At 40.2% G+C, this 26960-nt stretch overlaps 1 protein-coding gene across 1 annotated transcript in view; it reads right to left on the bottom strand.

The window, feature by feature from the left end:
- Nucleotides 1–26960, bottom strand: part of LOC136885746 (cyclic nucleotide-gated cation channel) — a 651252-nt gene that overhangs the window by 186211 nt on the left and 438081 nt on the right. The window lies entirely within an intron of this gene.

Genomic DNA, 26960 nt, shown 5'->3' with positions numbered 1-26960 from the left:
GTTTGCATTCTAACCCACAGTATTACTGCATAAACATTCGGGCCCTACTGATGTGTAAGCTTTCAGTCATCATGACCCGAAATGAATTTAGCGTTGAAGAAATAAATACAATGTTGGAAGAGAAGACCGATGTGGAGGAAAATGTTTTTGATTCTTCAGGTGAAGAAATTCGTGTCGGATATGTGTTTGTGACTAATATTTGGGTGAACTCAGTTTTGTGTCAAATGATGTTAAAGATAGATTATGATAATGAGAGACATTCCTTGACACATACATCTGTGACAGAAGCAATAGAAGTGTAATCTGCTTAAAATATGAGCCCAGAAATAACACTGACCGACATGATATTCGTGATTGATTTGTTTTTGTGACCAATATCTGGGCAAATTGAATTTCAATTTAAGATTTTGTACTGAAGTTTTTATTAAAAATTATTCATTAAATGCTCTTTGATAATGTATGTCAGCAGAATCCACGTATATCACATATTGTTTTACAGTGGGTTTCAGAAGCCCTCCCTTGGTCCGCCGTATAATAACCAAACCATCGTCTTTGTAATGCTAATCAACGTATAGTGTCAATGCACAAGTAATTGGAAAAGGGCCAAGAAGGAGGAGGGCATTCCAAATCTTCATAGGGATTTATGGGCAATACAAGGCATGGGAAAGTGGATACTGTAGGAGTTGAAAATGTGGGAGCACCTACTATCAGACACTTGACAGTACATTGCCTAGCGCAGCGAAGCCGCCAGAATGTAATGTCTACACATGTGAGTGAGATGAAATTTGGAGGTGAACTTCTCATCACTAGAGGCTGTTTGTAGGTAAAGCATAACTCGATATTAACACTTAAACGCGAGCGAATTGTAGAAACAGTCACTTCAGGCTGTGAAGTTCGCTTCTTAGATGTGTCTCCTCCACTCCTAGTTATGTGTTTAATGACAGTCAGCAGTAACGTACTTTCAAAAGCAACAGATTGAGGTACTTGGGCAATATAGCCAGAATGCCGGATGATAGGTCTACATACAAAGGAAATCCAGGTGGCAGAAGATTGAAAAGAAGACATAGAAAATTATGGCTGGATGACGTGGAGGAGGATTTAAGAAAGGTGGGAGTAAGACGATGCTGGAAAAGTACTGATGATCATGAATATTCGGCTGCACTTGTGAGAGGCGAGGAAATACATGAGTTATAGCGCCGAGGAGTGAGTGAGTGAGAAAAGTATGAAACTGAGTAAGTAAGTAAGCGAGTAAGAAAATGTGTACTTAAATACGTAGGTAAGTAAAAACGTAAGAAACATTCTCCCAAGGAGATTCGCAGACATTTAAGCTTACACGTACTAGGCTTGTAGTTCAGTTAAAATGTGTGCTGTTACTTATTTCTTTCCGATTCCCCATCTAAATCTAGCACGTAATGTTCCCCTCGCGGCCATAAATTGACGTCTCATTTCGGTTAGAATGCTGCTAGACTATCAAAGTGAACGGCAAAAAGCCCACACACCCAGCGTCTTTGAAATATTGTGCTGGACGAAGATACAATGCGTTCCTTAAACGAAAAACACACGAATATCTTATTTCTTAGAAGAACTTAAAATCTCCGAGCGCTTATCTATTCGGGTTCATCTTCTGTAGTGTAGCGGAAATAACATGCATTCTAGAGGTTGTGATAGGCCGCGCCCCTAATGTTTATGCAAATCTCATAACATAAACATTGTGCAGGGTAGCGTATACTTTAATTTTCTGCCTCTGTACACAGTCGGAAGTAATTTTAAGTTAAACAAAGCTCACATATCATTTGACATCGCATTCTCCGCAACAATCCGACGAACGTTAAAGCTCTGCTCTCCAATCACCTTTTTCGGCATAAATCACACTAGCTCTTGCGGTATATAAAGGCACTAGGTATTCGGCAGAATACGAGTCTGTACGCAGCCATATTTTGCCTACCAGTTTTATGAGTATAAAGAATGGAACAACCTTAACAAATCAGAAGAATCAAAAGCGCTGTAGATAATTTGATATTAGAAATATGTGTGATTCATTTGTAGGTTGTCAAGGAGGGGCATCTGCAAGTTAACGTAACAGTCTGAGGGTGGCTGCATCCTCAAACGATACGAACAAAGTTTACGCAGCAATAATGAGAGAGGTTGGTTGTGTCATAATGAGACGTACTGATGATGATATGTTATCACTCGTTGACGAGTATGATTGTCTTCCTCAGATGTTACTGGTGAGTCTATGAGGTCTGAGGCGACCGTGGAGGCCAATCCTCGAACCATAAATTCTTGCCCAGTAGTGGCAAACATTGCCAGCGTTGAGATCCAGTTGTTGAGGGTTATTCATCCTGAGGAATGCCCGCTCTTTCCGAGCAACTCTGTTCTCATTTTCAAATATCCGGCGCTGTTGTCCGAAGTTCTTAGTACCTTCGTGGATAATACGACGCCATATCAGGTGGTTAGCTGTTTTTGTTTCCCAGTTAGTGGTGTTGATGTGGCAATTCTTCATGTCTGACTTTAGTATGTTCCTGAACCTCTTCTTGTTGTCCACCCTGGCATTGACGGACACTCTTAAGTTAATCATACATAATTTCCTTTTCGAGGCGAAACTCAGGCATACAAACGACATGAACTATCCAAAGAAGTCAATATTTTATGATCATAGCCTCAATGCTGATGGTACAGGCTTCTTCCAAGATAATGATACTAGTTCGGCGATCTTGCCATTTAACCCTAAGATCCTCCTCAGACAGCGCTGATGATATTTCTCGAGGCACATTATGTGCCGCCTGTAAGTGGTGAGGCGTACTAAGCAATAAATGATCGCAGGTAATTCACCACTGTGTTCCTCACTCGACCAGAAAATACTATTAGATCACAATTTACGCAATGAGCAAAGCTTTTTCTAGCATCGAGACGCACTAATAATGCTCATTATTCAGCACTAGAACTCGGACTTTAAGACAGTATTAGCTATAATGTAAACTAATTTGGTTAGCAGGAAATGTCCTGCCCGCTCTTCTATAATGCAGCAAGAGTAACATATATTTTAGGGGTTGTAATAGACTATACCCCTGAAGTATAATGCAAATATCATAGCATAGCCGTTGTGCAGGTTAGCGTATACTTGTTACACGCTTACATAAGTTTGCATTCTAACCTAATACTACCTAAAAATACGCGCTCTAAATTGCAATATTCGTTCTCTTCAAAATTGACTGAGTAAGCGGATAATTACCGACGGACTGGCTACATTGTTTGGTTCACGAAGCTGTCAGCAGCACTGATTTCACATTTTTACACCAGGAAAATGCTAGCTAGGTCTGTACCTTAATTAAGGCCACGGTCAATTCCTTCCCACTCCTAACCCTTCCCTATCCCATCGTCGTCATAAGATCGATCCGTGACAGTGTAACGTAAAGCAAACAGTTAAGGAAAGGGTATGACAAATTGTATCCAAGCATAAGAATCAGTTACTATTAAAGTGAACTTAGGAGAGATACTAAAGCTCTACTAATTTTTAAGGATATGGTTACAAAATTTAAAAGGTACATGGACATAAATTTTGCGATTTTCACTTTGAAGACATACGACATTGCAAGTCCCTTTAAGAATCAAACATCTAGAGTTTCTTAACAAATAACAGTAACAAATAACAGCGCAATTGTGTGGTGTTATGCATCACTTGACCAAATGCCAAGAATAGATTTCAAGATATTTACACGAACGAAAAAATATTCTTTGTATTAATTCATCTTTCCTGTAAAATGTAAAGTATTGTGGTTATTGTTAGGGAATGTTGTCTAGTCCAATTTTCCGTAATGTAGCGAGAGAGTATCATCAATTCTACAGGTTCTGATGGACCGTACACCTGATGTTTATGCAAATCTCATAGCGTAACTGTTGAGTAGGTTTGCGTATAATTGTTACCAAATTGAAGATAAGAGCATGAATTTTCTTGTTAATGTATTAAAATTAGTGATATTTTAAACATATTGTCGTAATCTAAAGTAATGGCGCTTGGTATGTTTAATACTATAACTGCAGTACCTTTAGATTTTCTGTTTCGCATTCGGACAAAATAAAAATTTGACATTTAGTGATTCGGATGTCACTTTTTCAACAAATGTTCTTGCTCATTTAACTACAGGATTACTGTATATTCTGTCAAATACCGCATAGTTTGTTATATTGTTCATTATCATCTACAGACCTCGTTCACAAACGCTTGCAATTTTACGACTAAATAGAAAAAACCGCTTTTAAACATTATAATTACACCACAAATGTTACTGAAAAATATTCCAAAATAATATTCTACATAATAACAGCATCCATCCTGAAATAGACTCATAAAGAGTTGTTAGTCATTTCATGCAAACTTTTAATGATTCAGGGATTGGCGTTCGTCAAAATAAATTTCTCATGAGGGCATGTTAAGAACAATAAACTATATAAGGTTTACAACTTTAGCTACCAGATGGAGCAATAATCTAAAATGGTGCCACTTTGTCGAGTGATACATAACACTATCTAATTGCAAGATATTTTAAAGCTGAAAAACAAAGAATTTAATTACTAATGATTTTAAAAATCACTAATGATTTTATAAAATTGCCAAAGGCATCAAGTTTGTTAGGACGCCTCATACTTTAGCAAATAAAGGTATCGATTAGGTGGTTAAATAAATCCTTGATTCTTAGATTGTCATATCTATAAGGATATGAATTGGATGGTTTGTAATAGATATTTTAAAGCCGAAAATCTGACGTTAGTGTTCCTGGCTTTCCTTTCAGGTGCGTAAAGCAGTAAATTGTTTGAGCCAGTGTTTGAGAGCTGACCGCAGAGAGCTCAGACCAAATGCCGTGACGGACGAAGTTGGTCGGCTTGTGGTGAGGGCGCACCTGCTAACAACTTGTCACCCTCCCCCACTCAACACTTAGCTCGCACAAAATACTGCAGCCGTAAGTTTGATCGAGAGAACACTTTGAAAAATACTTGTCTATGAAAGACAAATACCGCTCGTTATAAAGCAAAAAGATGATTATGATGATGATTGATGCTGTCAGACTAAGAATAATAATAATAAAAATAAAATGCAGTCGAAGATGAAATAGACGGAAAAGGAAAGGGAGGTAAAGAGATCGAAGAAGATAAATTAAAATAGGATGTTAAACAGAAGTTGATAATTAACACAGGAGAAAGAGAAAGGAAAAGAAGAGGGTGGCTACGAAGTAAACGAAGTAGAAGAAGAAAAGAAGACGAGAAAAGAAAAGTTGAAAATGCCAGTGGATAAGAAGAAAGAAAGAGGAAGTTCAATGATGATGATAATGATGATGACGATGGTGGCAAAGATGAGGTCAAATGCTACTTTAAGGAGCCCCAAGAACTGGTGTCATCAGCCGAATTATAAGATGAACAACAGAAAGTAAGTGAGGAAATGGTAGCAGATTTATGGAAAAAATGAGGAAGGAAAGGATGAGGAAAACCAAAAGGAAAAGAAGAAGGAAATAATGAAGAGGAACTTGAAGAACCTGAAGACTAGGGGAAAGAAAATGTAGAGGAAGAAGACAAAGTTAGAGAAAATGAGGTATTCAAAGAGGAAAAGAAGGTAACAAAGAAAAGAGAAAATAAAGAAGGATAATAATTTGAATAAGAATTGTAATACCAAGATGACGACGGTCTTTCCTTTATTGATCCAGACATTAGTCTTATCAGCCCAAAAGCGGTTTTTATTTTTATTTTTATTTTTTTAATTTTTTTATTATTTTTTTTGAAAAATGTCCACACCGGATGTTGTTATACGGGCTTAAGTGAAACCAACATGGACTGAGATTAGCGCTTGTAGCGGTAGAAAAAGGCAAACTGCTAATCTAATCAACCGGATAACGCTGATTAAGAAAAGGGTTGTAATATTTAGGAATGAATGAAGAATATATTCTCATACTTTATTCTATTTTTTAAACCTATAATTCGTAGCTCATATTCCTAGGATGTTTCCAACACTGAGTTGCTTTCCAGAAGTGTTATAACTGTGGATTTTTGTGTCCTTCATGAATTGCATATTACTTCCTTGACCTATGAAACTGTGACTTTTGGATCTGGAGGCCTGCAATCTACCACTTGCTAAGGAGGCCAACACATAATTAACTGATAACTAATCCGAATCAGCTGTAAAATATAATTACGGTTTGCGCTTATAGAATGATTATTGCAGGGTAAGGGATTAACATAAGGTTGGCTCAGCTGACTCAGCGAGACGCTGTGGACGAAGCGGATCTGTAGCTTATGTAGTAACATTACTGGCCTCTGTGAGAGTCTGCCTTATTCTCTACAAAACTTAACGTCGCAACCAGTACACTGCGTACAGTATCAGTGGAAACCATGTAAAATGAATTATGTAATGTACACAATATTCAATATCAATTTTCCCACAATTTTTGTCTATAAATAAATAAATAAAATCATTTATATATCAGGGAACTGTCCTGGCAAATAACGCAGAATTAGAAGTATGACATATTTTGAAAATGATTACAAAAGTGATATCTGTATCTAGTGGGGGCAAATGTTTTATCATATAGAACGCCTGGAAGGTATGCATAGCCACTGAACGGCGTGGACAAACAAGTTGCAAAGACGCTGCTGTGGAGCGAGTTGTGGGCACCCCGAGCTGAATATTCGTGCTGCATGGATTACAATGCGATCAGACTTATGTCCCTACCAGATACGCCGTTACAACTGTGTTTCTTCTCCTTCCCTTCTTCATCGATCTACTTATTTGATGCCGTCCTGGCTGTGGAGCTGCTGCTGTGTATCCTCCAGTGTCAGTGGAACGCATTTGCTGTTTTTTGTTGCCGGCTGCTCGTGTTTCAATAGCAGTGAAACCTCAAAGAAGTTGCTATCGTTTAATCGTTTCGGTCCATCTGTTCTTAGGCCTTCCTGTTATTCGTACCCCGGGTAGCGGAAAGTCAAGGGCTCTTTTGGCTGCATAGCTTTCGTCCTGTTCGTTCACCTTCTCGAGGTAAGTTTCTTGTTCTACAGTCACACGGGTTTCGTTCGCAGCTGCTGTTCCTATTTCGCTCAGAATAATAACTAACCACTAAGTTCATTCGATACAGCGATTTATTTTTAAGTTCTGCAATATAAGGTCGTCTTACAAGTATGAGTCGACCCCGCATTTTTAGGCAGTAATAGGTTAGATTGCAAAATAATTTGGTTAGTAGGAAGAGTCGCCTAGCCCGCTCTTTCGCAATTTAGTAAGGGTAACATACATTTTAGGGGTTCTGATAGGTTGTACCCAATGTTCATGCAAATGTGATAGCATAACTGTTTTGCGGGATAGTGTATCCTTGTTACTATCTTAAGGGAGTTTGCATTCCAACCTATTTCTGTATATACATTTACGGGCTCTAGTTATGAATTAGCGTAAGGTTATGAGCCCCGATAAAAGTTTGAGGACCCCCTGTGGGTGGGGGCCGCAGACGAAGAATACACCGACGGTATCCCCTGCCTGTCGTAAGAGGTGACTAAAAGGGGCGATCAAGGGATGATTGTATTAGAACCATGAAACTCCTTGTGATTAGTACCACCATGCGGGGAACACCATGGGTCGCTTTTCCTTGCGCGTAGTACCACTATGTTAGGTACCAAATAGGTTTGTGATTAGTAGCAAAAGAGCGCGTTGCCGTCTTTTACAGTACCTGTGATTAGTAGCACTATATGAGGAACACCACGGGATAGTACGAGTCCCTGTGGTTAGTACACACCATAGGTTTGCGTTGCCTGTAAATGGCGCCGCAATGTGCGAAACACCATAGGTCTGTATAACATGTGCGAATTTCATTACCTGTGAGTAGTACCATAATGTGTGGAGTACTGCGAGTACTTTTGATTAGTACCGCAACATGACAAATAATATGGTTCTACTTTCCTAGCGATAAGTACCATTATGAGGGGCCGATGACTTGAATTTTGGACCCCTTTAGACTACAAGCATCATCGATTCAGTATTCTGCTATAGAATCACTCCGTTGTTCAGTAATACTGTTGTTTTACGCCAGATTCTGTGTATGTGAGGCACTGTGGGTCGGTTCCACTGATTGTTTCAAATTCATATCCATCCATTCATTGTTCGTCCTCAAGTTTTAAATTCTGATCAGTGGATGATTTTGGATTTTTAATTTGTCATTTCATTTCGTCTCATTTCGTGCCAATGGCCTAGATGTCAGGCCCCTTTAAACAACAAGCATCATCATCATCATCATCATCATCATCATCATCATCATCATCATCATCATCAAAAGTTTGAGTGTCCATTTTATACGGTCAAGAACCTAGGCCACTCGCAAAGTCTAAGAGGGTGAGATTCAAGGTATCAGGAAACGAATGTTCATTTAGGATCATCGTGATATTGGAGTAAAGTGGTAACATCTCACGGAAGATTGTTTCGGAAGTGGTCAAGCCCTCTTAATCCTGCTGTACACGATCAAAGTTTTGTCAAGTTCAAGACTTCATAAGACTTCACAACAAATTTTCAATACTATACGATTTTTCTTTCAAGTCGCTTACTATACTTAACAAGCATTGACAAGTTTTTAAAAGTCTTGAAAGTGAAATATAACATGTTCTAATCGATCATAGAATTGCCAAGTCTTTGACGGAATTGACCAATAGAATTTGAGTATTAACGGTGTGCGCTATGCCGCTAAGCATGCTGGGATTGCCGCGACGGGAATAAAAACCACAAAAATGGCTTCGTCTTCATGACCGGAGGATATAGTATGTGTATTAATTGCTAACTATGAGGAACATCCCTGCTTGTAATCAGTGGACTCTGAGAAGTACCACAGTAAAATGAATGAAGCGGAGCGTGCGAGGAGATTGCAAAATGAATATCTCAAGGAAGAGATCAGCTTTTATGGTTATCACCTTGCGGTAACCTCTAAGTAATCACTATCAGCAATCATCGATTTATGCCAATCTACGCATATTATTATTAGTCTTATGGAATTCCTAACATGTTTTCATATTGTAAGATATGAATTTCCGTTTCACTTCTATCATTTTTATTCAATTAATGTGATTAAATTCAATACTGGTGTAACGAAACATCTGAAAATGATTGCAATAAATACTTTTCAAAAATTGTGTTGAAGATAACCACATTAACATTTTATCCGATATAAATTATGCTTTATTGCGCGTTTCTCCCATTATTAGAAACGTATTCCACCGCTAATCCAAGAAACACAACTGCTGTCTGACTTTCCTCTATGAAAAATAAGATGCTATCAAATCTTGCCAAATCTTTTCAAATCTCGTCATACCTTCAGCAATCTTGAACAATCTTTGATGAGATTCGACAACTTTTATTGTGAAGTATTGAACTGAAAGGAAAATTTGATGGTTTACAACAGACATTATAAACATTTTAATCTCTATTTAACATTGATTTTAACTTAGAGACGACATTTTTTATTATAACATAATTTAGAAGTGGCCTCTTGAACATATTTTAGGTAAGTCAGAGACTATGATCGTTGGTGAATATAACTCTTGAAGCATGTCACCTTTCATAATTAAATTTATTCGTATACTTCACGCGTAACGATCTTCTTATGGGCTGATTTTTGGATGTGATATCATCATCTTAATCTCCGCGGCATTTAGACGACACTTGTGGTATTCATGGAATATCCAGAATTTCGAAGCGTCGTGTAGAGCTTTCCTTTTAAGCTTCAATGGCATACTCTTATCGCAGAACACAGTCGAATTTTGTTTCCACTTAATCCAGCCTACACTGATCCTCTGACTTACATCCTCCCAATTATTTTCACGACAGATCAAAGGTATTTAAAACTGCTGAAGTTTTCGGAGCGGTTCGTAGTCAAGCAAAATATCTGGCGATGAAAGCACGGAATATTTGAAAGTACATTCTTTGAGAAACTCACTTTCACTCTTCTAACACTTTTCCCCTGTTTCATATAGCTCCTGAAGCAATACCACGTTACCCGTGAACAGTACCACATCTTCAGCGAAGAGTACATGTCTCAGGAAGTGCACCTAAGATCTCTAATATCAGGAAGTTCATGACTGGACAGCGAATTTTTAGACAGTAGTACATTGGAATCCCGGTTATTAAAACCAGGAAATACGGTAGAGAGGATCCGTCACACTGACCATCCGTTACCTCGTAATCTGTAGGCCCTTCAGGGCTGTAGAACCATGGTTTTTTAATGCGTTAGAATGCAAACTAATTTGGTTTTTCATCCAGCTCGTTCTTCCATAATGTAGCAAGGGTAACATAAATTCTAGGATTTATGATAGAGCTGCCCCTAATGTTTATGCAAATAGCATAGCAACACCATTGTGCAGGCTAGAGTATACTTGTTATTCGCTTCACTAATCTATCACTCTAACCTATTACTGTCAAAAAATAGATATTATAAACCTATGATGAAACAAAGAATGAAAGAAATGACGAAGTGTATTTTATTTTAGATATTTTCATCCCTTTGAAGTTAACGTTCCCGCAGATTTTTTTACAGAATAATAACTCAGGACACTGTTCTAACGACGATAGGATTGAACAGAGAAGGAAACGACCCTTGCCTTAATTGAGGTACAGGCCCAGCATTTGACTGGTGTGAAAAGCCGAATGCACGTAAAACCGCCGTAAGGGCTGACGGCAGTGGGGGACGAATCCTGTATCCCCGGAATGTAAGCTTACACCTCACACAAAATTATTATTGTTATTTAGTTGGGAATGTGACTTGGATTTTCATACTTCTCTCTGGTCGCGAACCCAGGAAATTGTTGATTAGTCCCTGGTTTTTATTTTATTTATTTCTTCATCAGATATCAGATGTGAAGTAGCCAGAATTGAATGAACAAAGGCAGACAACTCAAAAATCATTCTCTGTAAGGGCGCAAACCATCAAATGAAAACGAGAGTTAAAGATCTTTAAGACTGGATTATTCCTTCTTTCTAAATTTGTGCTTCCCTCGGACCCAGCGAGGGATATCACCTCTACTGCCTCAGGGGCAGTGTCCTGAAGCGTGAAATTTTGGGCCGGAGATACAACTGGGGAGGAGGCCCAACGGCCTCACCTGCTATGCTGAACAGGGGCCTTGTGGGAAGCGGCCGTGGCCTGAAGTTAGGTACCATCCCGGCATTTGCCTGTAGAAGAAAAGGTAAACCACGAAAAACCACTTCGAGGATGACTGAGTGGGTAATGGGACCTCCCTCTACTCAGGTGACCTCCCGAGGACGAGTCGATCCTGTTCCAACCCTCGTACCACTTTTCAATTTTGTGGCAGAGCCAGAAATCGATCCAGCGCTTCCTTGGGTGGAAGTTAATCACACTAACCACTACACCACAGAGGTAGAAGAAAACTGGATTATTCCCAGTGAAAGTTTACCTTTAGGATATGACAGTGGATGGGTTTTGTGGAAAATGCTGAACAGGTTGCAATGTGGTGTAGCCTACGTCCAAGGTGAATTTCAAGAGATGGGGACACACTTCCGACACCACTCTGTGCAAGTACGGGGAAGAACAAACCATGGTTAAACTCCTTGCTTGTAGACTATGTCCAGCTAAGTGTACGATGAAGGACAACACATGAAGCATATGATGGTCACACAGTAATATTTAACGCAGAGTTTTTATAACCTACTACTGACGGTTATGGTTTGATTGTTTATAATACCAGCTAAATATTTACCTTTTGATATTATGCTTAATACGTTAATATTGTACTTTTTAAGACTGATGTAGCTCATGACACTATTAATTAAACATTCTTCTGAAACTTAACCACTCTATGGCTATATACGATAGTGGAAGGCGATTCATGTTCAGAAGAAGCCATAAAGTAATGTTTTTCCGGTAAGAAGATCTTCCTAGGTGAAGTAGTAGCAGTAGTAGTAATATAGTACGCTTTTATCTTTCTTTCTCTGTCTTACTCCCATTCACGTGGAAAGATCAATATTTTCAGCACGACGAATAGGAAGGAGAGCATGCGGCTGCTGGCGAGGCGGTTGTCATGGCGACCCTCGCGCCGCATTACTCTGACGTCACAGCGCCCTCCCATAATTGCTGTAGCTCTTTGCAGGCTATTATGAAAACTTTTCAGTCCTCTATACATGATGCTCTGAAACATATTGGAGGTAATCAAGGGAGTGGATTGTGCACTCCAAAACAACAAAAGAATTCCGTATAAACAGGTGCCCTGTGTTAGATTGCTTGGGAGCTGTGCCTGTTTTAGTTATCAATTGGAATGGGAGGTGGGAGTTTGGAGTCAGGTATGCCATTACGGGCATTGTAGTACCTTACCAGCTTGTAGAACAACGTTGATAGTGAATACGCCGAATGCCTGGGGAGTTCAGATGTGTCCACCAATCAATGAGGCACGGTGTTTAGGCACATGGTGGATATTTTTCAGGACTTTTTGTAGCTCCTGGGGGAAATGCAACTTTCCCAGAACATATTTATAAGACTGACGCTGAAATAGCCTTTGTTAATGAACAGGAGAACTACCCATCACAGAAAATGCTAAGCACCAATTTGTTGTTGGTCAGATGTCTGCGAGTGAGCACATCCCGAGTACGTCGCTGTGTCATTACGTGTGAGTGAGTGAGTGAGAGGACCAGACGAGTTTAGTTACCAGTTGAATGCAACACAAAGTGATGCTCACGATAAAACAGCACGTGTTACTTGTCAAGAGTTAGCGAAGCACGATTTGAGGAAAATCTGCGCTGAATTGTCAGCACAAGACTTTAAGGCTGGAAGTGTTTTGGAAAAACCTCCAGCAAAGTCTACAATACAACACTTAGTGACAAAATGACGTGAAACGTGTTTTGTCGCGAATAAGATCATTGCTTGAGTAAAATCCGGTGAAATATGAACGCCGTTTATTTGTGCAAGTGGGAATTAGGAGATCGTCGTGTGGAATCATTATCAAAATGGACCTGCATGTGTATCCTTACAAATTTACTGTTGCGCATGCGTTAAATTGTTGAGACGAACCTTCGCGTGTTGAGTTCTGCCTGTGGTTTCTGAGTGAAGTATGGAGTCAGGACGTTTGGATCCTCAGTTTTTCATTTCTTCAGATGAGGCCATTTGCAGCATATTCTATGTTCATTAACAAGAGTCAGTCCCACGTCAGTCTCGCGTCAGTCCTATTGTAAATATTTTCCAGGACAGTTTTATGTTCCACACCCGGTACATTAAACATTATAATTAAACCTAGTTTGCGCCCATTTTCCAAATTGTCATTTGCTTTTTAGTCCTAGATCTAAAAAAGTGTTATATATATTCTAGGACAATATGCATCCTATCCTATCCAATACTTGAATTAGTGCTTATTTTCTCTTATTTTCTTTCACCACATCTTTTGAATTTAAAAAAAATTCTGTCCAAACCGGTTGGAACCATTCTATTGTAAAGAATTCTTTCCCTTTTACAATTTTTGTTTGGAATCACTACCCGGGTAATTGATCCGAAGTGAGTGTGTTTCCCTACATGCTTTTCAACAAATGTGTCTCTTTCACTATTTCTCTTTGACCTTTTTTCTTATAGATACCCATTAGCCACTACATCATGCATCTTACTTCTCTACTTTTTTACGGTTTTGTTTAACGTCGCACCGACAAAGACAGATCTTACAGAGTCGATGGGACAGGAAAGGGCTAGGAGTGGGAAGTAAGTGGCCGCGATCTTAATTAAGGTACAGCTCCAGCATTTTCCTCGTGTGAAATTGGGGAACCAAGGAAAGCCATCTTTAGGGCTAAAACCCGCCAACTCCCGAATTCAAGCTCAGAGCTGCGCGACCCTAACCGCATGGCCAACGCGCTAGGTTCTTCTCTATTCATTTTGAATCTCTTTATCCTAGTAATCTTCCATTCCTATTGTACCTAGTATTGTCCTTTGCATCTTGATTACCTAGTAATCATCGTGTAGATGTTTCATCTGCTGTTGGTATGCCAAATTCAATATTTCCCTCCCGTTTTCAATTCCTGAGCCTCCGCAGCTCAGGTGGCAGCGCGCTAGTCTCTCCCCACTGGATTACGTGGTTCAAATCCCGGTCACTGCATGTGTGATTTGTGCTGGACAAAGTCGAGGCCGGACAGGTTTTCCTCCGAGAACTCCATTTTTCCTTGCCACCTTTCATTTATGCAACACTCTCCCATATCATTTCATCTGTCAGTCATTAATCATTGCTACAGGGGCGTGCGACAGGCTTCGGCAGCCGGCACAATTCCTATCCACGACGGTAGATGGAGGCTTCATTCATTCCTTTCCCTTACCCGGTCGATTGACCGGAAACAGGCTGTGGATTTTCATTTTACCCTTCTTAACCTTAACGAATACTTTGTCACCTTCTCAGCTGCATCCAATTGTAAACTTTCATAAAATTCTGACCTCACTTTTACATGTACATTCTCGTATCCCCGTTATTACATTTTTCAGAACTTGATATCTATTACCTCTAGTTCCTTATTGCCTTCTTGAATGCCTCATATTTATTCCCCGTACAATGCTCTGAATTTCACAGCGAAGTTAGAAATTTTTTTTTCTGCAGTGTATGTTGCCATTACTAATTGTATAATTCCGCGATTTAAAAAAATATGATTTACTTCTTTTATACATAAAACTGTAGCATAGCAGAAAATTCATGGTAGATAACAGATTAGGAGAAACAACCACATTTTCCCAACACCATCTTACATACCAAATATTTAACTGTTTCCTGCTCCTAGTGTTGTAATTATAAAAGAATAATGAGGTGTCATCCCTCACCTTTGCTCTGGTTTGCTCCATTAAATGAGGCGACAAAACCATGTAATATATCAGCAGCGCAAGAGCGTCGTGACGCTATAATGAGATGACGCTTGCCTAATGGAGTGGTGGCATGAACACACAGATTAGCATGGGAAAATCACTGTACCCGTCAGTGGCAATATTTAGTGATTGGTTTCATTGAATTAAGTAAGAGTTACGTTCAGCGTTATGAACTTCGGTATACGTTAATGAAAAGTGATATAACTAACAGTTATCTTCCGGATTATAAACTTCAGTTTATCCTGACAGGTTGTAATAATAATGTTATTCTTTCTTACGTCCCACTAACAACTTTTAGTGTTTTCGAAGACGCTGCGATGCTGGGATTTAGTCCCGCAGGAGATTTTTATGTCCCAGAAAATTTACCGACACGAGGCTGACGTATTGGAACGCCTTCAAATACCACCGAACTGAGCCACGAGCGTACCTGCCACGTTGGGTTTAGAACGCCAGCGCCTCAACCGTCTGAGACACTCAACACGGTCCTGACAGGTTGAGATACTATTGTTGGTGTAGCTAACAGTTAACTTCGGTCTGAAGTGATGGATAGTGGATACTATGGTTGTTATAAATGATAATTATCTTGAAGATTTTTTTTTTGCTATTTGCGTTACGTCGCACCGACAAAGATAGGTCTTATGGCGACGATAGGAGAAGAAAGGGCTGGGAGTAGGAAGGAAACGGACGTAGCCTCAATTAAGGTACAGCCTGGTGTACCACGGAAAACCATCTTCAGGGCTGCCGACGGTTGGGTTCGAACCTACTATATCCCGAATACTGGATACTGGTCGCACTTCAGTGACTGCAGCTATCGAGCTCGGTATCTTGAAGATGATAACCCTCAGTTTATCCTGTTATGTTGTGAATTCTGTGGTTGATATTACTAACAGTTATCTTAAGGATTCTAAACTTCAGTATGTCCTCACAAGTTTCGAAGACTGCTGTTGATATTAACTAACAGTTATCTTAAGGATTCTAAACCTCAGTATAAAGTCATGGATAGTGAATAATGTGGTTGATATAACTAACAATTTTGATGATTATAAACCTCAGTCTATCCTCACAGGTTATGAAGACTGTGATTAATATAACTAACAGTTATCTTAACATCAGTCTATCCTGACAGATTGTAGATACTGCATTTGATGTAACTAGCAATGATCTTGAGGACCATACATTTCACATCATTTGACGAGCTGTAGTCGTGCCCAGTGTTTTGGCGCATGAATCAAATGACGATCTCCTTTCGCAATATAAGTCCTCACAATACCTACTCTAAGGAACTGTAGGCATGCACTGGAGGTAGGCAATGCTCTCTGTATTTCTGTGTGACACTGAGATTGTTGAACAACATATTATTTTTATCGGTACCTATTTTACAGCAGAACCTGCATCCCGATAATTACGACGAGAGTTTGAAAGCGCTTGTAGACACTGATTTACATGGCGATTTTGGTAATAATGACGTTTTGGGAAATGAATCCTAGTTCTAGGGTATGTGATAGCAACAGCGAAATTTACTCAAGTAAGCAGAGCATTGAGTATGTCCCTACAGGTTCTTCCAAACGTGCTCAAACGGTGACACAAACGAACCGTAGTGATTGGAATTTGGAGAATGAAGATAAATTTTCTTTTCGTGGATACACAGTGTTTCATGAATAGTTAAGAAAATTTTACAGTCCGCTCACCGTCCGAAATGTTTGAAATGTATTGAAATCAAACATTTGTACCAAAGCCGTTCAAGCAATGAAGTTTGGATAAGTCATAATTTTCAGTGGCATGAATGAGAAGTTTGCGTGAAATATCTTCATTGGTTTGTATTTTACGCCTGTTTCTTGTGTGACAGGTATGCTCAAACTGCTAGTGGGCGAATTAATTCCGATTCCTCAATTTACAATGTGGCCATTTATTATAACTTGAATGGTTTCAGTTCATATATTTTACAGTCATTTTAAAGATTACAAGTCTCAGTCTGTGCAGACTCGGTTAATATAACTTAGAGCAATCTTGAGGATTATAAACCTCAGTCTATCCTGGCAGGTTCTAAATACTGCGGTTGGAGTAACTAACAGTTATCGTGAGGATATAAACCTTAATCTATGCTGACAAGTTGTGAATACTTCAGCTCATATAATTGTTACCTTGAGGGTTATACAAATCAGACAATGCTATTATACGTAGTAGAGTAATTAAATTCGTGGACAGGCCATCTAGTGTCGCTGTGGTGCACTACAGGATGTTGCTGTGCCAGTTCTTCGCTAGTCCGAGCTAGAGGCAGTTGCGTGCTTAGAGTATAAGCAGAACTACGGTCTCTGTTGTGAAAGGTAGTCGAATGTCAGCGGTGGAACTTGAGAATGTCGTAACTTGAGCAAAGGGGAAATTTCAAATTCTGCCAAATCTCGGAAAATCCGCTATCGAAACGTTTGAGATGATGAAGTCGAAATCACCCGGATCGCCACGAAAGGGAAAAGACGCGAAAATACGGGTGAAAAGACTATGAAATGAAATTAAATGTCGTATGGCTTTTAGTGCCGGGAGTGTCCGAGGATATGTTCGGCTTGCCAGGTGCACGTCTTTTGATTTGACTCCCGTCGGCGACCTGCGCGTCGTGATGAGGATGAAATGATGATGAAGACAACACATACACCCAGCCCCCGTGCCAGCGAAATTAACCAATGATGGTTGAAATTCCCGACCCTGCCGGGAATCGAACCCGGGACCCCTGTGACCAAAAGCCAGCACGCTAACCATTTAGCCATGGAGCCGGACGAAAAGACTGTGTGATCCTTGAACTGTTAACTCCAGTTCACGAACATATTGACTGTAGTACGTACACAGGTGTACAATGTGTTGCCTACACTGTAGGCGTCAGTCCAAGATGTTATTGACTGTAGTACATAGTGTACGACGTGTTGCCTACACTGTAGGCATCAGTCCAAGATATTATTGACTGTAGTACATGGTTTACGACGTGTTGCCTACACTGCAGGCACTAGTCCATGAACTTATTAACTGTAGTAGTATATTATTATTTCGGTAAAAATGAATACGCGTATGGTTTTTAGTGCTGGGAGTGTCCGAGGACAAGTTCGTCTAGCCAGGTACAAGTTTTTGAATTGACGTCCGTAGGTGACCTGCGCGTCGTGATAAGGATGAAATGATGATGGAAACAACACATCCACACAGCTCTGTGCCAGCGAAATTAACCAATTATGGTTAAAATTCCAGACCCTGCCGGGAATTAAACCGGGGACACCTTTGACCAAAGGCCAGCACGCTAACTATTTAGCCACGGAGCCAGACATTATTCCGGTTAATACAATTTACAGATAAGTAGCACGTGGTTATTCTTTTGAAGCCTCAGTTGATGCTAGTATCTTCCTACTTTGAAGGTGGTGGTATGATACATCCAGAGTATCTCATGGTTGTCGTAAGAGGGAATAAAAGGGGTAGCCCCTAGAGGCCCCAGAAATGAATATGTTGGTTGGTGCCCACAGGACCCTCAGCGGAGTCTGCTATTGCTTCCACTTTCAGGTATCTCAGCACAAATTAGTATCAGAGATCCTTTGATAGCAAGATGAAGATTAGGTCGCGAAATGTACTCAACATACTGTAGCCTTTTTTCTGCCATTTCCCTGCCTACCTTAAGTAATACGCTAATTGAATGTGTTGTAACTGTATTACAATGGCATTCATGTCCGACTCGTTGGCTGAATGGTCAGCGTACTGACCTTCGGTTCAGAGGGTCCCGGGTTCGATTCCCGGCCGGGTCGGGGATTTTAACCTTCATTGGTTAATTCCAATGGCTCGGGGGCTGGGTGTTTGTGCTGTCCCCAACATCCCTGCAACTCACACACCACACATAATACTATCCTCCACCACAATAACACGCAGTTACCTACACATGGCAGATGCCGCCCACCCTCATCGGAGGGTCTGCCTAACAAGGGCTGCACTCGGCTAGAAATAGCCACACGAAATAAAAAAAAAAAAAAAAAAAAAAATGGCATTCATTAAAGTATCGTTGTTATTCCAACAATGGATTTGCAATGAATCACATCCGATATTGATTAATATCGTACGCGGAACAATCATGAATCGATAAACAAAGCACTCAAATAAACATTGACCCAACGTCCAATACTCCATTCCTCAGTTAAAATTTCACAAACTGCACAATCACCGACCTAGATTTAATATAAAATTACTTCTGTTAATGTTAGTCCTAATATTATAATAAATTGAGTTCATTTCCGGTGTTTTAATGTGTCGTCTTGGAGGTTTAAAGTTTAGCGTAGGACATTTTTTTGGACTAAAAAGTGCTGTTATAGACCAAAGACTTAGTAAGTGTTCTGCGTGAAAAACGGCCGCGTATGTGGGATGGGCAATCGTGGTGGGACTGCCTCGTCTCCCAGTCCTCTCGCTGCCCAGGCTTCGTCTACACATCGTGTTAAGCACAATGCGCACTTTCTGAACCCAAAATGTCAAGCGCGAGTTAGGAGATAGCAAACCTGGAAGAGAAAGGACGCGCGATAAGAAGACCTCCCACTCTACCTACAGGACGAGACCCGCTGGTCACTCAGAAGGACGTTTACTAAGTATTTGGATTATATCGCAATATTCGGGAACCGAGCATTGTAGATCTCTATATGGTATTTTCGTAACTATATTTCACTACGCCGTAATATCAATATTTTCGTTACAGTGATGTACATCTTGTTACGAAGCACTTTGTTTGTTTTTAGATTTTGTCGAAGTTCCCGTAGATGGCACGACTGGGCTGAGTAGAGTACGCTTCTACTTAACTAGCATTGCAGCTAGACATTCGCGAGGCGACGAGGCTGGTCCCATGGTCCTACATTCGGCATTATTTTGTTTACCTAATCCCAGATAAAAACGAAGTACGAAGAGTACAAAGAAAACTATAGTTTTAATCAATATATATCACTATATACGGCGTTTCCAAAATAAACTGCATATTTCAGGGTTGAATTCCTCACACACATACATAGAGAAGGGAAAAATGTATACACACACAAGGGATACGGAAATGCTCACTTTCTTGGCCTCCACGATCACCTGATCTAAACCCGTCGGAATTATTTTTTTTGGGCTTCGCAAATTCCTTGGAGGATGAAGCAACACTATGTAGTATAACTGTAAGGTGTTTTCAAGCAATACGTGAAACAGCGGGCATAATCGAGCGTGTTCGTAACTTCATGCGACGAAAAGCACCAGACCGCAAGAGGCGGGCATTGCGAGGCAATGCTTAGATCGTGGATATTTAGGCAGTAATATCTTGGAATGCAAACAAGTTTGGCCGGTAGAAAATGTGGTCTAGCCCACTATTCGGTAATGTAGCGAGAGTAACACAAGTTCTAGGGGGGTTCTAATATTACGGGCTCCTAATGTTCATGCAAATCTCAAAGTAGAACTGTTGTCCGGGATAGAGTATACTGGAACATCCCCCATACTCGCCAGATCTCAATCCTCCAGATTTCTTCCTATTCCCACGACATTTAGGCTCTAGTATTGACCACAGTACATGTAAGCTAGCTCACACCACCTGACGTTATAGACCACGACAGTGTCAGATATCTCAGACAGTCGCAGGGCTCATGTTCATATACACTTTTTTCCTTCTTTATATGTGAAGAATCAAATCCTGAAATTGCATCATATAATTTTGAAACATTCTACGTAAATTCAAAGAATCAGGTGGATGAAAATTCAAAGACATTTTTCACACTAAGATTCATTTGTGATTTAAAGAATGTTGCTCTTAAAGAGATGAGTTCTAAAATATTGAGTGAACAGTTCATCCACTTCAATCTCAAACCAGGTCAGTTCATTATATCAGCAGAGCAAGATCCAATTATAGAAAGAACTGCGAATAATCTGCCAGCCACGCGGATGTATTGTATGCCAAGTAATTATAATGTGTCTCCCTCTAGAGTGTGTTTGTTTCCACGTATTTCGTTGTTCACAGGTCGATAATGGATAGCTGGAGTAATTATGAGCAGTGAGAAAGGAACTAGAAAAAGCTAAGATAAACTGGGTCAGTACTGAGTTAGTAGAGGCGTTCCATGGTAAAACTTGCCTTATTCAAATTTGCAAAATTTTTCGGAAACGCAAAAGCCCAGTAAGTTATTTTAGATAGATACATATATCGTTTTTTTTGTCCGTGGCGAAGTTAGGGTTTCTGGATCTCTCTTACCCTTAACCACATAAATATTAAAATTAACTTCCCAGAAGTAAACCATAACTTAATTTCATCGATTGCAAATGTTGAAAACATTTAGGCACTTTAGACATTTTCAATTTTGAAATTACCAACGTTTCGCCCCAGTGTACCAGTGGCATCACCAGATGGTGACACCACTGCAAGGCTCTTATGTACGACAATGCAGTGTCGGTGCACTAGGGGAAGCATGTACCTCCACTTGTATAAATGCCTCAACGTCGCAGTAGCCGCCAGCGTCTTGGAAAGGTGTAGCACTCTAACTGATGATCTCACTGCTACACTGGGGCGAAACGTTGATAATTTCACGATTGAAAAGACCTAAAAATCTTAAATGTTTTCACATACATATTATTACATACACACATTAAAAAGCTTATTAAAATTTCAAATTCTAAGAACTACACAATAAAAATAATGCTTGAGACGAAAACGAACAAATGCCCTTTGGTTTAAAATCTATATCGGTCTGTGAAAAGCAGGGGTCCAAACAAAATTCGAATTAAATTAAATTAAAATTAAAGGAATATTCCTTTCCGAAAACCTCGGAGCCTCCTCTTCAAAGGGGAGGTGATAAGTTGTCACGCCACGGTCGGTGGTATTTAATTCACGAGGAGGATGTGTCCCAGGCTTCGCTTTCCCTCCAGGAGTATCCATCATTCTCGAAATATGTATTGGAATAAAATAATTGTGCTGAATTAATAGAATGCCATTAGATACTTAACAACGGACAAAAAATGAATCAGAAATACGGAGGGTTGCTCCAGTTAAATTTGAACGATTTTGACATACATTTTGTCCTAGGCGATGCATTTTCTCCAGATCCGGTTATGCTCGATGTGAGAGCCACGGCGAGGACTATTACCTTACATCACAATTTCCACTGTAGAAGACTTTGGTGGAGCACAGGAAGAGGAATATTGTCCTATACATCCTTGCACACTTTCCAAAGACACTCAATCCATTAGAGAGGCATCCGTGGATTTGACAGGGATGTCACTAATTGATATAACACGGATACCCGTCTCTGTTTCTTTTCTCTCGTAGTAGGTGACTGATGATCTGGCAGTATGACGGGATGCTTTATCCATGTGGATCCAGACATTTGGAGCATCCTGACCATACAGCCGATGGACATCTTCGTCAAAATAGGGCTCCATGACATTCTTCTGGAAGTAGGTAGCATTGATCTTCACATATTTCGGCATTCTTCGGATTCTGAGTTTACCCCGGGCACAGTATCCTGCCACCAACATGAAACCTTAGCAAATTTTTCTTTGATTTTCTTGACGAAGTTTCAGTGCCTCTCTTGGACTTTTGGGCAACAATAAATGGCCTGGGGCTGGTTGGTGTCATCCAGATCAACCAAAGCTTCATTCGACTGCCATTTATCCCCTGCTAGGTAGTTTTCGTATAATTTTCTGGCATTAGTGAAACGTTCTCTAACGTGCCTTGCTTTCAAAGGATGTCCACGTGCTTTATGTCCCTATACCTGGTACAGATCTTCATTAATAATACGGTAGACTGTACCTTTAAATGTGCTTGTGTGGTTGGCAAGATGTCTTTGAGTTGTTGGATTTTCCTTCAGGACAGCAACCTTTACCTTCTTAATGCTGTCCGGAGTCCTGGAGGGTGGAAATCTCTTCAGCGGCAGTTTTCTTCGAACTTGTTGTTTCTGGCGGGAAACCATTCTGATGTAATTTTATCACATTGCCTACAGAGGACTTCCTAGTGTTAAGACCTTTGATTTTATACTGTTATACAAGCCTTCATAATGAGAAATTAGCAGCGGAAAGGCTAACAAATGTAGCCCTGCCATATTTCTGCAATTCGGCAGGCCATGAGGCAACAGTGGTATCATATGACTGTACACGGCACTTTTCTAAACCACACTGATTATACAGACCAAAAGAAACGACATGAAGCTGCTTCTAGGAGCGGCACATGCGCTTAAGGTCCCGTCCTGTATTAACTGGGGCAACCCTCCGTAGAATATAACTCACACAGGACTGCTTGCGACAATATCTAACTCAGAAGTGAGAGGTTTGGCAACTCTACGCAACACGAGCCGGCCAGCAGGCTTATCTCCATGGTAACCGCAGTGGGCCCACCCTCGTTTCCACGGCAACCATACCCAACCCGTCACTCCCTCCATCCCGTCCAGGCAGACAGTAAACGGAACTGCCTCACAGAACTGTCATAACTCAACCCTTACTATTACGACCTTATAACCCTATCCCATGACTTTCGGTATGCCATTGTATTTCTTAAAGCCTTCAGACAATTAAAGGAGTTTCCTGGATTTAGTCGGTTCCTGAGATCCGTGTATGTAAAAAAAACTGTCACATCCGGAAATGTGATATTTTCTGACAACAGATAAGGAGCGGTACTGTTGTGATATTTAAACATATTTAAAGTACACTTTTGTTGTACGAACATACACTGCCGGCCAGACAAAGCATATGTACCCGCACGAATACGTTTGTTTATTGACACAATATATTACTGTAAACAAGATTCGAAGGTTTTCGGGAAACGGTGACGAGTTTATGTTCGACATTCAGCATCGGAAAATATTCATTCTACTGTATTACACCTGCAGTGAAACATGGAAGGGGCTTTGTAATGGTAGATTTTTGTCACATTCAGTTGTGTTGGTAGACTGCACCAAGTTCAAGGAGCACTGAACATATATCGTTATGTTCTTTCGTCTGGACAACAACGTTGACTTGTCCTCCAACAAGACAATGACCCCGCTATTGCATAAATTATCTGCAAAATAATCCGAACTCTGGAGAATTGTTTTTAATGGAATGGCCCCCACAATCCCCGGACTTAAATCCAATTGAGATGCTGTGGGAGGAGGTAGATCAGCAATTCCGAAAAGAGTGTCCTTCTTCTTCGGAAAAGCTGTAGGACATCTTGCATATTACCTGGAAAAGTATACCTGCATCAGTGTTAGAAAAATTTGTTCTGAGAATTTCGAGAATAGTTAAAATTGTACTTGCAGCAAAGAGGGGTTTCTTTGATGTGTTCTGGTGATCTGTGGAAGTAAATGTGTACAAACTGTCTACTTCTTGCTCAGACGTAATGGAAAAACGTAGTTTTATTGTAAATTATTAATTTTAGAATATAAATTTGTCAATACCTTGCATGGGTATGTTGTTTACTTTTAACCTCAGTCAATTTTTTAACCGTTCAATGCTTGTCCGCAAACGTTTGGTCGGCAGAGTGTACATCAACAATAATAAAAGGAAGTGTGTTTGTGTGCGATGCCCAGCCAAATCTACAACATTCAGAGATGTGAAATTTTTAAAATACGTAGGTACAGCATTTCACTGATTACTCATGGCCGTGTCAAGGAACAACTCCTACTCCAAGAAGTTAAGCTGACAACGTCATTAACAAGCAAACTTTATAAGACTTTACATCATTCTACAAATTTACAATTCTATCGACATGACATGCCTGTAATGCGAGGGGGCGGGGGGGTTGGTCAACTATACGATAGAGCTTTTGAACAAATTGGAATCGCGTGGAGCACCATAGAACATCCTGGAGCGAACGTTTGTGACACCGATTATCCTTCCCCCTGCAACGGAACACGACTCTCAGTCAAGAAAGTGATGCCGAATATTATTGAAGCCACTATCATGACTGGACATGACGCGGGCGAAGTAGTATTCATTCCTCGGATTCAAATCATCCCTCCGGATATTCCGTTTCGATTTAGATGTCAGCAGTTCCCCGTTTATTTAAGTTTCACTATGTGCATCAACAAGGCACAGGTACAATCGCTTGAAGTTGTAGAGCTCAACCTTTAGAACCTGTGCTTCTCCCATGGTCAGCTGCACCTGGGTTATTCCACTACGCGGAAGCTCTATAAGCAACAATGAGTTTATTTGTAATACGGATGTTTTATGCCTTTGCTGGAGAGACCTAGCGTTTACACTGCACTATGTCTTCTGGTATGGGCTAGAACGTTGACCTGTCTCAGTCCCATCCTTGGCTTTGACAATATGAAAGTGACTGAGGTATGAACGATGCTGGTAATAACCATTCCTTATGCAGCCAGTTCCTGCTATGAATGGTGTTAAAATGTCACTATTGGGTCGGTTGATGCATGCTTTTCAGTGAACTAGGCAGACTGATATGTAACAGCAACTTCTGCCTCAGTAAGGAAAGCAACGGGAAACTATATCATTCCTCATTTCCTTAGTACCGGTACGCCTTTTCAGTGATGTCTAGGTCAGGTAGTGGTGGAGCTGTTGAGGATCCAACCACCCTTCGGGTTGTGGACTGAACATATCCATACGGTCTTTTGTATTGTTCTTATATTATTCGTATCATCCACCAACCAGGTATCTTAAGCATTGAAAGTAACACCATTATTAAAAATAAAGTAACGTATTTTATACAATTTATGTAAAAAAACATGCTGGTATATTATCATTAGGTGAGAAAAGAAAATATGAATGCCTTTAAAGCAGTTATTATCACCACCACCACATCTCACATTGGATCATAATACCAACAATACTCCCCACACCGTGAACACGAGATAATAATGTACTTTGCGCGCACTTCGCCAAAACTGTGGCTTTAAAGTAACATCTCTTCAACTGGTCAATTAGTTCACCCTCTCATAATATTTGAGATTGGCACAACGCACTGCTGTACCGGATGCCAAAAGGGAGATAAGGGAATGGATCGTTAAAGGCTAAAAGAAGAGCCAAATGTTGTTCACTCTGTGGACAGTGGCGATAGAATACGTCGACGAGTCTCTTGTCTATCGGGATAAGTGTGAGCTTGGTTGGCGATCAAGCGGTCTGTTGCTTAGGTGTTTGCACTAGTGTATGGCAGCCTTCTCGTTTTGAACTGTCCCGTCTGACCCCATTGATCATTTCTTATCCTCTTTCGAGTTACACAGCTTTTCTCCGTATTTTGCAGAGCTTAACTCCCTGTAACAAAGAGCTTGAAAAATCTCGTATCAAGTGAACCACGCTCTGCTACTCAGTCCAGAATTAAAATCTTTGAACTGGCCGGGAAACGAACCAAGGACCTTGGAATAAGAGACAGGTGCGCTACCTCTACATCCCATGGTTAGCTAATAATAACAACAACAACAACTAGAGAACTGGTGATGTTCCTCAGCAATCGTTATGAATTGGTCAGATAATGTGTTTTGATATAAAATTGGTCGATGCGTTACCCAGGTACCTTTTTGAATGTTTAATCATATGATGCAAATTCCCTGTTAATTTAATTGTGTGTCAAGTAAATTTTTATTTTTTGTTGTAAAGTTGAATGATATTTTACGAAGACGGTTTCAGAGTTATTGTTGTGTGTTAAAATTAAAATTCTAGTTTTAGATTATTTTCATTCGTGCGGAGTTTGTTCTTCTTGTAGCCCGTATTGTGCGGGAAGTATATATTCCTTTCAGATAAATATTAAAAATAAGTGATAACCTGTATTTAGGCGTCGCGTTATGGGTATGATTAGAGTTGGATTCTTATGCATTAATAGGTTAGAATGCAAAGTTTCTGAAGCGAGCAGCAAGTATAGCCTACCTTCACAACGATTATGCTATGGGGTTTGTATAAACATTAGGGGTACGGCCCATCAGAACTCCTATAATTTATGTTACTCGTGCTACATGACGGAAGAGCGGGTGGCCGACACTTCCTATTAACCAAATTTAGTTTACAATCTAACCTGTTACGGCATGAAAATCCGGGCTTTGGGTATGATGTATACTATTCCAACTGTCACTGGAACTGTCACCAATCAGCGTATCGAATCCGAGAACTAGTCTCGGTCACTTGGACTTATTCTTCTTCAACCCTTCTGACCCTCATGCCTAAGGCGGCTGAACTAGA

This window comes from Anabrus simplex, chromosome 14 (assembly GCF_040414725.1).
Source record: "Anabrus simplex isolate iqAnaSimp1 chromosome 14, ASM4041472v1, whole genome shotgun sequence".
Lineage (NCBI taxonomy): Eukaryota > Metazoa > Arthropoda > Insecta > Orthoptera > Tettigoniidae > Anabrus > Anabrus simplex.
This window is presented reverse-complemented; position numbering and strand designations above follow the sequence as displayed.